The 11,877-nt window shown below is 43.9% G+C and overlaps 1 long non-coding RNA gene across 3 annotated transcripts; it reads right to left on the reverse strand.

The window, feature by feature from the left end:
• Window positions 1–4,612: 4,612 nt before the first annotated feature.
• LOC129434029 (uncharacterized) lies at window positions 4,613–8,882 on the reverse strand. Of its 3 annotated transcripts, XR_012372393.1 has the most exons (4): window positions 7,348–8,881; window positions 6,096–7,038; window positions 5,635–6,008; window positions 4,613–5,296 (listed from the first exon to the last, which is right to left on the reverse strand). It is a non-coding gene; the product is annotated as an uncharacterized lncRNA (long non-coding RNA). The 3 variants fall into 3 exon arrangements; XR_012372392.1 differs by having other exon boundaries at window positions 5,639–6,008; window positions 6,096–8,882; XR_012372391.1 differs by having other exon boundaries at window positions 6,096–8,882.
• Between the last annotated feature and the right edge of the window lie 2,995 nt (window positions 8,883–11,877).

An 11,877-nucleotide genomic window follows, 5' to 3' on the forward strand; every position in this document is an offset into this window, starting at 1 on the left:
TTCATTATATATTTACTTTTTCCACTTAATTTAAGCACTGAAATATGGATATTTCTCTTCAAAATACAACATTTTGAGCCAAAAGCTTAAACAATTGCGTTTTTTTAAAGGAATTTATGTTAGAGATCAGACTCAGAATGACTATCAAACATAAAGGCATTTAAAATAAATCTTAATCTTTTTAACATCCGTTTTTGATAAATTCGTTTTGGCGCCATCTGGTGGATAAAAGCGGTATTACACTTTCACTTTGAAATTCATCCAGAAAGGCATTTTTATTAGTTAAATATGAACTCATAAATGACGAGATAACTCGTCAATGGTGGTGAATGAGTTAAAAACACATCGCAAATGGATGTGCGCGAGCTCGCGTCTCCGTGTAAACATCACGGAGCTCATAATAAAATGGTGTCGCATGTATAGCGCAATGTATGGAATGTGTTGCATGTAAACAATATCATATTACAGCAGATCCCCCAGTGCAGTATTACTCAAAGTTGCCATGAAGGATACGAAAATGAATAACTGTGTCTAACACTGTACAGCATGTATCAATGAAATCCGCCATTACGTGAAATCACGCGCCCTCGTTTGTAAACAATGTGAAAGTTTTTAAATCCAAAGCGTGCAGTCTGCTAAGGTTGCTTATGTAGGCTGAACTGCACAAGCCATAACATATTACATGATAGCAAATATAAATGAAGACAAATGACTTACAGTTTCTTCAGGAATATATCCTTCTCCATTGCGTCTTCCATTGTTCTTCTTCTTAGGTAACGTTAAAGATAAACGCTCTCTTCCTCAATGTCCAGACATAAATGAAGATATTCCTCATGTGTGTGTATAAAGTTTATAATCCAAACATGCGGTAAAGTCTTTAAATCTGATAAAACTTTTACGCTTTGTTTATTATTGTTGGAACTGCTCGTCTCTTCATTACCATGTCAACAGCCTGAGGGCGTGGCCGCATTAGAGATAATGAGCTCAGCCAGGAAAAACGGTACTCTCTTTACTTCAATGCAGATTATATAAACAGGAAATATTTGATTATAATTAGCGTGTTTAAAAGTAGACATTTCAGGCTTTCTTTGGATATGTGTCTTATGTTTGTGTGACGAGTATTCGCGGAGTTTCAACTGATTTTTGTAACGTGTTTTAAGAGACAGCTGGCGGAGACAGAAATGTTGAATGCGCACCCTGTTTATTTTCTTTATTTGACAAAAACACAAAGATCTCTTGTTATTGTGAATGTACACTAATTAAAGAGGACCCTTCAGAGTTTCAAATGATGTCAAACACCTAAGTGTTTGATTATTAATGATGGAGTATTTTAAGTTGATTCTGCTATGATAAGAGAAAACACGTCAAAACGCGTCCCCGCGTTTTTGGACCCCTGGGGGTAAAGCGGAGATTAAGCTGGTTCTGTTGGTGATCGTTGGTCAGGCATCAGCTGGGCATCACGTTGAAGGACGACCAGTAGATCAGAGGTGTGCCGACTTTCACATCTACCGGAACTGGGTCTGTTTGTCCCATTGTCCTCAGGGTCGAGGACGAGACAGGGAGAGAAAAACTAAATCATATTAGTAATGCAAGTGTCATGTGATGTGGTTTAATCAACTTAGTTTCAGACAGACTAACTATTGCGGCATAATTATATTATCCACAGTTGAGGATTTTGCAAATTGGGGGCCCACTGCGACGGTATATATGGTTACTAAGGGTCACTTTCCGGTCTTTAAGAGAAAATGAAACCTGTCGACCCGTTTGACTAAGGCCTGTAACCCCACTGTCGTCGTTAATGCAGGTTCAGTGGCAAATGGGTCTATATTGCATACTATTTACAAGACCACAAGAAAACCCCAACATGGCAACCTGACCATACGTGTCAACCCGTTTGACTAAGGCTGGAGGCCCCATTGTCGTCGTTAATGCAGGTTCAGTGGCAAACGGACTGGTATTCCTACTGGTATTCCTATCTTTGTGGGGACAATTGGTCACCACAACGTGATAATTACCATAGTTACCAGGTACACACACACACATAAAATTTTCAGTACACACATACAAACCACACTCTGACATCCATACCAACACACCCACACAATTATAAATTCATAATATATCTAATTTGCTCTATAATATGCATAAGCAGAAAACAACAAAGCGGTATTTTGCTTTATATGCCAAACCTAAAAAAATGGCACCATCAGGTAAAAAATAGTAAAAATTTAAATTTTGAAGCCTTGCCAACAGAATGAAAGTGTCACAATGAAATCCGTGTCATGTTTTGTGTCTGTTCCGATTGTCGTCACCTGGACTCTTGTTAATTAATTACCTGCCTCATCACACCTGTGTATCGTTAGTCTGTTTGTATATATATACCCCTGCCTGTTGTATGTGCACTTGCCGGATGATTGTCTCTGATGTCATGTTTGTTTCAAGTGTTCCAGTTGTTGTACTTACCTGCCCATGTTGTTTCTCGTGTTTGTTTTCATGTTATTTATATTAAATGTTACCCTTTCGTGTGAACCCTGCGTTTGTGTCCTTGCTCTCGTTCCCGGTCGTGACAGAAAGCCTGTTAACAAAGATTGCATCATTTTATAGTTGAGTGGCACCGGGATTAAAAATTGCAGTTTTAATAGGTTTCAATGGGGACTTTTTTGTCCAAAAGGTCCTGAAAGGAAGTATTTTGTGTACCTAGTAGAAAATAGATTTTGGGAATGAAGGAAATAAAGGTGAAATATTAAAATTCCAATAAAAATGCCGACCTGTGGCAAATTTTATGCAGTTAGCATTAACGCAGGCAAAGTAATCAAAAAAACAAAACTGAAAAAGACAAAAATGTCCTCAATGAAGGGTTAAATGAAGCTGCCGGTGCTTCTATAAGCGTCTTTTCTGCTTTGCTTGCGACGCTAAACAGTCCGCGCCACACACACACAAACGCACACACAAACACGTGAGGAGGAACTGTGAGGTTGGCAGCAGATTTGCATACTACGAGATGTTGGACAGGTACTCTCACCTAAACACATGCAGAGCTTATTCAGAACCATACACTAGTGGTTTTATGCGTTGTTTTTTCACCAAACTATATTAGAAATACGTGGTCGATCAAACACGGTGGAGAAAATATCCTTAAAAACAGGCTAGACTTCACTCTTATGTCAATAAACATGTCCCTTTCCAACAATATTTCATTGAATAGGTAGCATAACCAATTTTTGTTCTTTATGTGTATGTGGATATATTAACAGAACCATTACCTTTTGGTGTAAAGGCACAAATGAGCCTTCTGCACTGGATTGGAGGGAGGTAGATCAGAAGATCATCTTCCTTCAAATAGTAGAGGTCCTCTCTGCTCTGCACGGCTCTCCTGACTTTGCCAAGTGGTTGATGTCCTCAGGGCAACATTATGTTGACCCTGGGACAACATTTCAATCAGCCAATCAGATTTCAGAAATAAGTTTACAGTTTGTTCTAAGTTTAAGCTTACAACCAGGATTAGCTGTTTCTAGACCATTGTTTTTCACTTATCATGTCCCTCTGATTTTAAGGTTTGGTTATGGTTGGGGTTTGGGGTGGGTTTAGGTTTTATTTAGAAAAATGTTGTCCTTGGATCAACACAATATGTTGCCCTGAGGACATCAACCACTTGGCAAAATCAGTTTGAGCGCTCTGCACACCAAGGCTCTCCAGGCCTGTCATAAAGGATATCAAAGTATCTGGGTGGAGCCCTGGAAGAGCAGCCAGGACAGCCTTACTGATCTCCTCTGATGCAGCAATCATTGCATTAGTATGTTTCTGCAAAGGAGTGATGGAGAGAGATTATTGGCATATCACACATCTCATAGGATGGCAAAGGATAATATACAAGCAGATCATCATGCCTCACACAAACAAACTGCTCTTGGGCTGTCCCTCGTACGCAATAGACACCAATGTCGCTCAACTTCACAAACAAATATTTTCTGAAATGAAAGACACCACGCCATGGTGAACAATGATCAGCTCTATCTTGCCGACCTCCAATTCTTCTTCAGTTTTCCCCAACAAGATATAGATGCCCTTTTTGTATGAAGTGCCCTTCACCGTCACCGCATGAGATGCTACTGTATCTTTAAATTGCAAATTCAAACCAACTACAGCCTCTCTGTCACTGTAGTCATTTACATAGAATTCTGTGCGTTATCAAATAACACACTCGGCTGGAACATTTCGCCTGCACTCAAATAGGCTTGGAAAAGCTGGTGTCGCTCAGCAACTGTCTTACAAATGTTTTTGAAATTGAGTAACTTTCTAGCACATCTCTTGAAGAAAGAGTGCTTATTCTCAAACTTGAGAGTCCAAAGGTGAATTAAGAACCTGAACTCAGCAATGAGCTGTGGATAATGAAGCAGATAGTGGTGTTTGGGCTTCAGGGGCTGATCAGGAAAGTGCTGCCTTCGAAAGTATATGTAATTGTCACAAGTCGGGGTGGACCCAGATGTAAATAGGGTCACGCCCCTTTCTCCACCTCGAGGAGATTCCCAAAGCCACCCCAATGACCAGACACACAAGGTAAACATAATTTAAAAGATACTTTATTTAATTTACTTAAAAAGGATAAATAGGGAAAGGAAAAGGGGGGGGGGCTTAAAATGACGGCCACTCCAGGCTCTCCTCCTTCGCGGGCAGCTTGGACACAGCAACACAGTTAGTGTAACTTGGATACTCCTCGCCCCTCTGCTGTTCACAGCTCGGGCATGTATGACTGTCCATAGTTCATTCTACTGACGTTCACTCTTGTTCTCTCTTCCTTTACAGGCAGCCTGGATACAATAACACAGTTAGTGCAACTTGGGTACTTCTCACCTCTCTGCTGTTTACAGCTCAGGCGTGTGTGACTGTCCACAGTTCGTTCTACTGACGTTCACTCTTGTTCTCTCTTCCTTTACAGGCAGCTTGGATACAATAACACAGTTAGTGCAACTTGGGTACTTCTCACCTCTCTGCTGTTTACAACTCGGGGTAGCGCAGCTTTTCCTCAGCTCGCTATACGGTGTTTCGGTCGACAATACTCAGGGCGGCTTACGACAACTGGCCTGCACAGAAGGCAAACGGCGACGATCTTCCTAAAGGAGCGCCGGGGGCAAAAACCCTCTCGGCGAGTTCGTTGGTCAGCAGGGGGGCGAATCGTCACACCGTCTCACCGGGCCGAGCGCTGCCCTGTCCTCAATGCCCGTAGGCCGATCGAATACCAGACAGGGGCGCCCCTTTGTAGAGACCACGGGGCGGCGGAACTCCTTCGCCCTTCACTCTGCCACAGATGGAACACACAGGTAAAGTAGCAATATACAGGTACGTGTTTGTACTCACACACACACACTGCCAGCTTCCAGGTTTTCACCGCCGCACTCTGCAACTGTCAACACACCGACGGGGCAACTTCCACGGCCCACACCGTCACTGTTCACTTAAATCGCACACAGCATACAATAGTTAGTGTTCACACAACCGTCAGCCTCTCCGTCTCTTCCTCAGTGGAGGGGATGATGCGGGGTACGTCTGACAAGACACACAGCACTTGCACAGCAACCCACAGCAAATACACAGCACCACTTCAACGTGAAAAGTTTTCAAAGGACATAAACTCACCCACCACTCTACAGGTGCACACACGCGACGCCCAGCGTCTTCCACTTCGCTAAGGGCCGATGGGGGCGATGACACTACGGCCGGAGCTTTTGGGTCTGCTGCTATGGCGATGTAATCCACTTATTCCTGCGGCTCGCCCACCACGCTCGATCGGGGGTAGGGCCGCTTTTCCTCTTCCTAGAGCGTTCAATAACACACAAGTTGGCAGCTATGGTTTCAGATCAAATCTAGAGCCGATACTCACAGCGATCTCCTTGGTAAACAGTTTACAACCAGCTTCGTTTCCTTAATCCTTGGTTACTCCAAACGTGTCACATTTACCGTTGTCTTCTTCTACCCACAGGGTTTCTGCTTACGGTAGCATCCACTGAGAACTATGAGAGGGAAAGAGAGAAAGTGCAACCAACTGCCAAGCGTAACGGACGAGCACAGCTCCGTACTTCAGCTCAACACTAACGCACACTAAATGTGACACACACTGCTCTCTTCGGGGTGCTCCTTTTTCTCTGTCCACGCATCGCCTTCCTTTCGCCCCAGGCAGCTCCTGTCTTCTCTCCGCGCGCTCCAAGCGCAGCCCGGATCAACAGAGCCTGCGGGCTCTTCAAAAGGTGCGTATCTGCTTTTCTGCCCTAGGCAGAGGAGCTTTCCCCGCGTCGCTCCCTTCTCGTGCCCGAACTCCCTTCTTGTGTTTCAGCAGAGCCCTTTTATTTCAACAGCCTCCAATCATATTTCGCTGCCTTAATCTCTCTCACCTGCGGCTCGTCAAGCCCTGATTCCGTCGTCCTGGCAACCAGGAAGTAAGAAGGTCCGTCCTCATATATGGCCCGGTGGGGAAACTTTCCGGGCGGAACCAAAACTTTCCGACTTTGGTTCCGCCCTTAAAAAAAAGATTGTCACCTTGTGACATCCTCCCCCGCCAATCCGTTCTCGTCCCGAGAACGCGTTGTTTGGGGACTGGTAAAGCGTTGATGGGAGCTTTTCTTTAAAAAACGTGGTAGGCCATTGGGGGACCTTGGTCTCAACCCGAGGTGGACTGCCGACTACGCCAAATCTGTCACAAGTCGGGGTGGACCCAGATGTAAATAGGGTCACGCCCCTTTCTCCACCTCGAGGAGATTCCCAAACCCACCCCAATGACCAGACACACAAGGAAAACATAATTTAAAAGATACTTTATTTAATTTAATTAAAAAGGATAAATAGGGAAAGGAAAAGGGGGGGGGCTTAAAATGACGGCCACTCCAGGCTCTCCTCCTTTGCAGGCAGCTTGGACACAGCAACACAGTTAGTGTAACTTGGATACTTCTCGCCCCTCTGCTGTTCACAGCTCGGGCATGTGTGACTGTCCATAGTTCGTTCTACTGACGTTCACTCTGGTTCTCTCTCTCTTCCTTTACAGGCAGCCTGGATACAATAACACAGTTAGTGCAACTTGGGTACTTCTCACCTCTCTGCTGTTTACAGCTCAGGCGTGTGTGACTGTCCACAGTTCGTTCTACTGACGTCCACTCTTGTTCTCTCTTCCTTTACAGGCAGCTTGAATACAATAACACAGTTAGTGCAACTTGGGTACTTCTCACCTCTCTGCTGTTTACAGCTCAGGCGTGTGTGACTGTCCACAGTTCGTTCTACTGACGTTCACTCTTGTTCTCTCTTCCTTTACAGGCAGCTTGGATACAATAACACAGTTAGTGCAACTTGGGTACTTCTCACCTCTCTGCTGTTTACAACTCGGGGTAGCGCAGCTTTTCCTCAGCTCGCTATACGGTGTTTCGGTCGACAATACTCAGGGCGGCTTACGACAACTGGCCTGCACAGAAGGCAAACGGCGACGATCTTCCTAAAGGAGCGCCGGGGGCAAAAACCCTCTCGGCGAGTCCGTTGGTCAGCAGGGGGGCGAATCGTCACACCGTCTCACCGGGCCGAGCGCTGCCCTGTCCTCAATGCCCGTAGGCCGATCGAATACCAGACAGGGGCGCCCCTTTGTAGAGACCACGGGGCGGCGGAACTCCTTCGCCCTTCACTCTGCCACAGATGGAACACACAGGTAAAGTAGCAATATACAGGTACGTGTTTGTACTCACACACACACACTGCCAGCTTCCAGGTTTTCACCGCCGCACTCTGCAACTGTCAACACACCGACGGGGCAACTTCCACGGCCCACACCGTCACTGTTCACTTAAATCGCACACAGCATACAATAGTTAGTGTTCACACAACCGTCAGCCTCTCCGTCTCTTCCTCAGTGGAGGGGATGATGCGGGGTACGTCTGACAAGACACACAGCACTTGCACAGCAACCCACAGCAAATACACAGCACCACTTCAACGTGAAAGGTTTTCAAAGGACATAAACTCACCCACCACTCTACAGGTGCACACACGCGACGCCCAGCGTCTTCCACTTCGCTAAGGGCCGATGGGGGCGATGACACTACGGCCGGAGCTTTTGGGTCTGCTGCTATGGCGATGTAATCCACTTATTCCTGCGGCTCGCCCACCACGCTCGATCGGGGGTAGGGCCGCTTTTCCTCTTCCTAGAGCGTTCAATAACACACAAGTTGGCAGCTATGGTTTCAGATCAAATCTAGAGCCGATACTCACAGCGATCTCCTTGGTAAACAGTTTACAACCAGCTTCGTTTCCTTAATCCTTGGTTACTCCAAACGTGTCACATTTACCGTTGTCTTCTTCTACCCACAGGGTTTCTGCTTACGGTAGCATCCACTGAGAACTATGAGAGGGAAAGAGAGAAAGTGCAACCAACTGCCAAGCGTAACGGACGAGCACAGCTCCGTACTTCAGCTCAACACTAACGCACACTAAATGTGACACACACTGCTCTCTTCGGGGTGCTCCTTTTTCTCTGTCCACGCATCGCCTTCCTTTCACCCCAGGCAGCTCCTGTCTTCTCTCCGCGCGCTCCAAGCGCAGCCCGGATCAACAGAGCCTGCGGGCTCTTCAAAAGGTGCGTATCTGTTTGCTGCCCTAGGCAGAGGAGCTTTCCCCGCGTCGCTCCCTTCTCGTGCCCGAACTCCTCTTGTGTTTCAGCAGATCCCTTTTATTTCAACAGCCTCCAATCATATTTCGCTGCCTTAATCTCTCTCACCTGCGGCTCGTCAAGCCCTGATTCCGTCGTCCTGGCAACCAGGAAGTAAGAAGGTCCGTCCTCATATATGGCCCGGTGGGGAAACTTTCCGGGCGGAACCAAAACTTTCCGACTTTGGTTCCGCCCTTAAAAAAAAGATCGTCACCTTGTGACATAATCCTCAATAAGTATCTTAAGATAAGCAGACCTGATCTGTTGTGATTGCTGGTGCAAAAAGGAGTTCTACAATTTTTCTAAGCTGCAGCACAAGTTGCCAAACAGCATTGTCACATGGATTCTTAATCCTATCTCCCACCAGGACGGGTATCAAACGAAGGAAACACCAGTTCTGGGTTGCATGTCCAGTGAGTTTACTGATACCTTGTGATACATCAGCTGGTTTGTCGTGGGCATCATTTTCCTTATACTTTAACTGATCTATGCACCTGTTGAGATGTAGATAACTGAAATGTTTCTCCTCAACTAAATAACCAATAAACAAAGCAAGGTCACTCGAAACAATGACTTCAAACACGTCATGTCCAAGACATGGGGGCAGCCCAGTCTGGCAAACATAAAAGAAGAATAGTTGGTTAAAGGGTTCTGAAAAAGTAGCTCTTTCTACATCACAGTATCTGCAGAAGTAATGGCTTTTACTGAAGTTCTCAACAAAACAGCCGATACTGTGAGACCCTAAATTGTCACCTGAAATAGCACAGTCGCCCTTTGACAATTTGCCCATCACCTATCACAATACCAGTCTCCTCAAGAGCTTTCAGGACTTTTATGAGAGGCTCAAATAACTTGTCTATCCACATCGTATTTAAAGGAAATCGTATGTTTCTATCTTGAAGAGCCAAGTGGATTGACAACTTCGAATGCATTCTGATATAATATCAGACCAAGCGAGGATGGCTCCATTTTAAGTAAAGGGTTGCACTGAGCTGCCTTCCCATCATTAATGTTCTGGAAAAGACCCTCTGATGATGTTCAAGAATGTGTTGCTGCATACTGTTGAATAGACTTGCTTTTAAAAAGTGTAGCCAATGTTTCTTGAATAGGTACGTACTGGGCAAAAATTCCCTACCTTTATCGTTGTTACCCAAGAACCGAGGTACAGGCTCTACATAATTAAAATGTTTTTTAAAAGTGGTCTTTCTTTTCTGGTCCATGCTCAAAGGCCCACTGTTACAGGCAGTGAGGAGGTCTTCTTTTCTGAGTTCCAGCATAATGTTATTGATTGTGGCATCTGGGAATCCAAGAAGAGTTAGTTTGTCACTTAAGTTATTAAGCAAATTTGTCAGACTGATATCATGAACATCTTGATATCCCTCAATAATAGTCTGGATTGTAGTAGCAGGCAAGAGTAGTTTAGCCTGAAGTTTCAGATAGAAGAGTGTGATATTTAGCAGAAAGAAGGATTTATTGACAGCAAGAGTCTCTTCTGGCTCATCACCAGACGGGTGCAGACGGAGTAAAAGATTCTGTGGCAACTCACCTTTCTACATTACAGGGATCTACATGCACAACACTCTCATTTTTGTGTTTCCTAGAAATATGAGATGCAAAACTCGACGAAATAGTGAAATTGCTATCACATCCTCTAAATGGAACTCGAACTTGTAATCAATCCTTCTTGCAAGTGTGACCTCTAACGACAAACTAAAGATGAAGATTCAAACCTTTATAGCACAAAAGTCACATTGTGTAGGAGTATCACATAATGGTAGCTAACTATTTCTCAAATTATTTCTCAAAAATCCATTTGCTTTGTGGTCTCGGTACATGAGAGCTTTAACACTCTGGGGTCGACAAACTCTTTATTTTTCAATCACTCCGCAAAGAGACTTAGATTACTCTGCTGATTTTGGACATACAGTTGTCTAGTTTTTTTGTCCACTCCCAATAAAAACAGAATGTTGTGCTTTTTGCAAAATTAAGAAAATAAACATGATGCGTGTTTTGTTCTCTCTCCCTCAGTGAAGTCATTTCAGAAAAGGGTCAGAAAAATAAACTGTAACTTAACGAACACTTGTCATAGAAACAAAAGATAAATGTCTACATAATGCTTGGAATGTAAGTGAGATCGAAAACAGATATTGTCATTCTGTGTAAACTGTATGAGAAGGAGGAGAGGTACCGTCTTTCTCCTGTTACCTGTTTAACTGTAACAAAATGAGATCGCCACACCCCCACGCTATTGAAGTGAATGAGCAGAGACATCCATTTGCATAACTCATGCCTCCTGCAGTCAATGGATACGCAATCCACAACCCAGTCTCTCCATTCCTTGTTGTTTCATTCGATTGCACCAAGCATGACATCTAAATCCTTATTTACTTGCGTATGTGTGTCAGTATCTCCAGACGCAAGTGTTTTTTTTTGTCTTCCGTCAAACAGTCGTGAAGGGAAACGCACATACACAAACTCAGGAAATTTGACACGGTTTTTGGAATTCTCATAAAATACGCGATTGCAAACAATACAATACTTATATATATATAATGTGTGTGTGTGTGTGTGTGTGTGTGTGTACATTCTATTGAATTTTTTTTTTATAAATTCCCAAGTAAACCTTATTATGGCTTTACTACAGAGAAAGTTACATTCCTGTTGAACATACTCACAAGGCTCATTATGTGGCTCATTATCCAACTCTTTGGTTCCTCAGCTGTCAATCACTGATTTTTCAGGAGCTTTCCCGCCTCCACGCATACAGCCTTTCCCAAGCAAAAGTGTCTTAGAAATTGTAAATCAATATATTGTTTAATGTGAATGAGCAGGCCAAATAATTTTCACATCATTTTGAAGAAAAAACTCTAGACTACGAGATCCTGTTTTGAAAACATGTTAAGAATGAGTTTTGTGGACTTATATCAGTGACTTAAAAATTTAGCTTTTTCAAAAACCACGCATAAACATTTTTCTCTCAAAAATACAAACATGTACATTCATGTTGATCACATAATATAGTAGCCCAGTTTGTGCTGAACACAGTGTTATGAGACTTTTGCCATTAATATGTTTTTAAGCAACTGAAAAATGCACAAATGTCAGTGCATGTCAAAACTTTGCAAACATCACATCTACTTGTTTACTTGCTCCTAAAGTTATCTCCAGACAGACTCCAGAGTGTGTGCTTCGTCAGTGTG

This window comes from Misgurnus anguillicaudatus, chromosome 12, assembly GCF_027580225.2.
Source record: "Misgurnus anguillicaudatus chromosome 12, ASM2758022v2, whole genome shotgun sequence".
Classification (NCBI taxonomy): domain Eukaryota; kingdom Metazoa; phylum Chordata; class Actinopteri; order Cypriniformes; family Cobitidae; genus Misgurnus; species Misgurnus anguillicaudatus.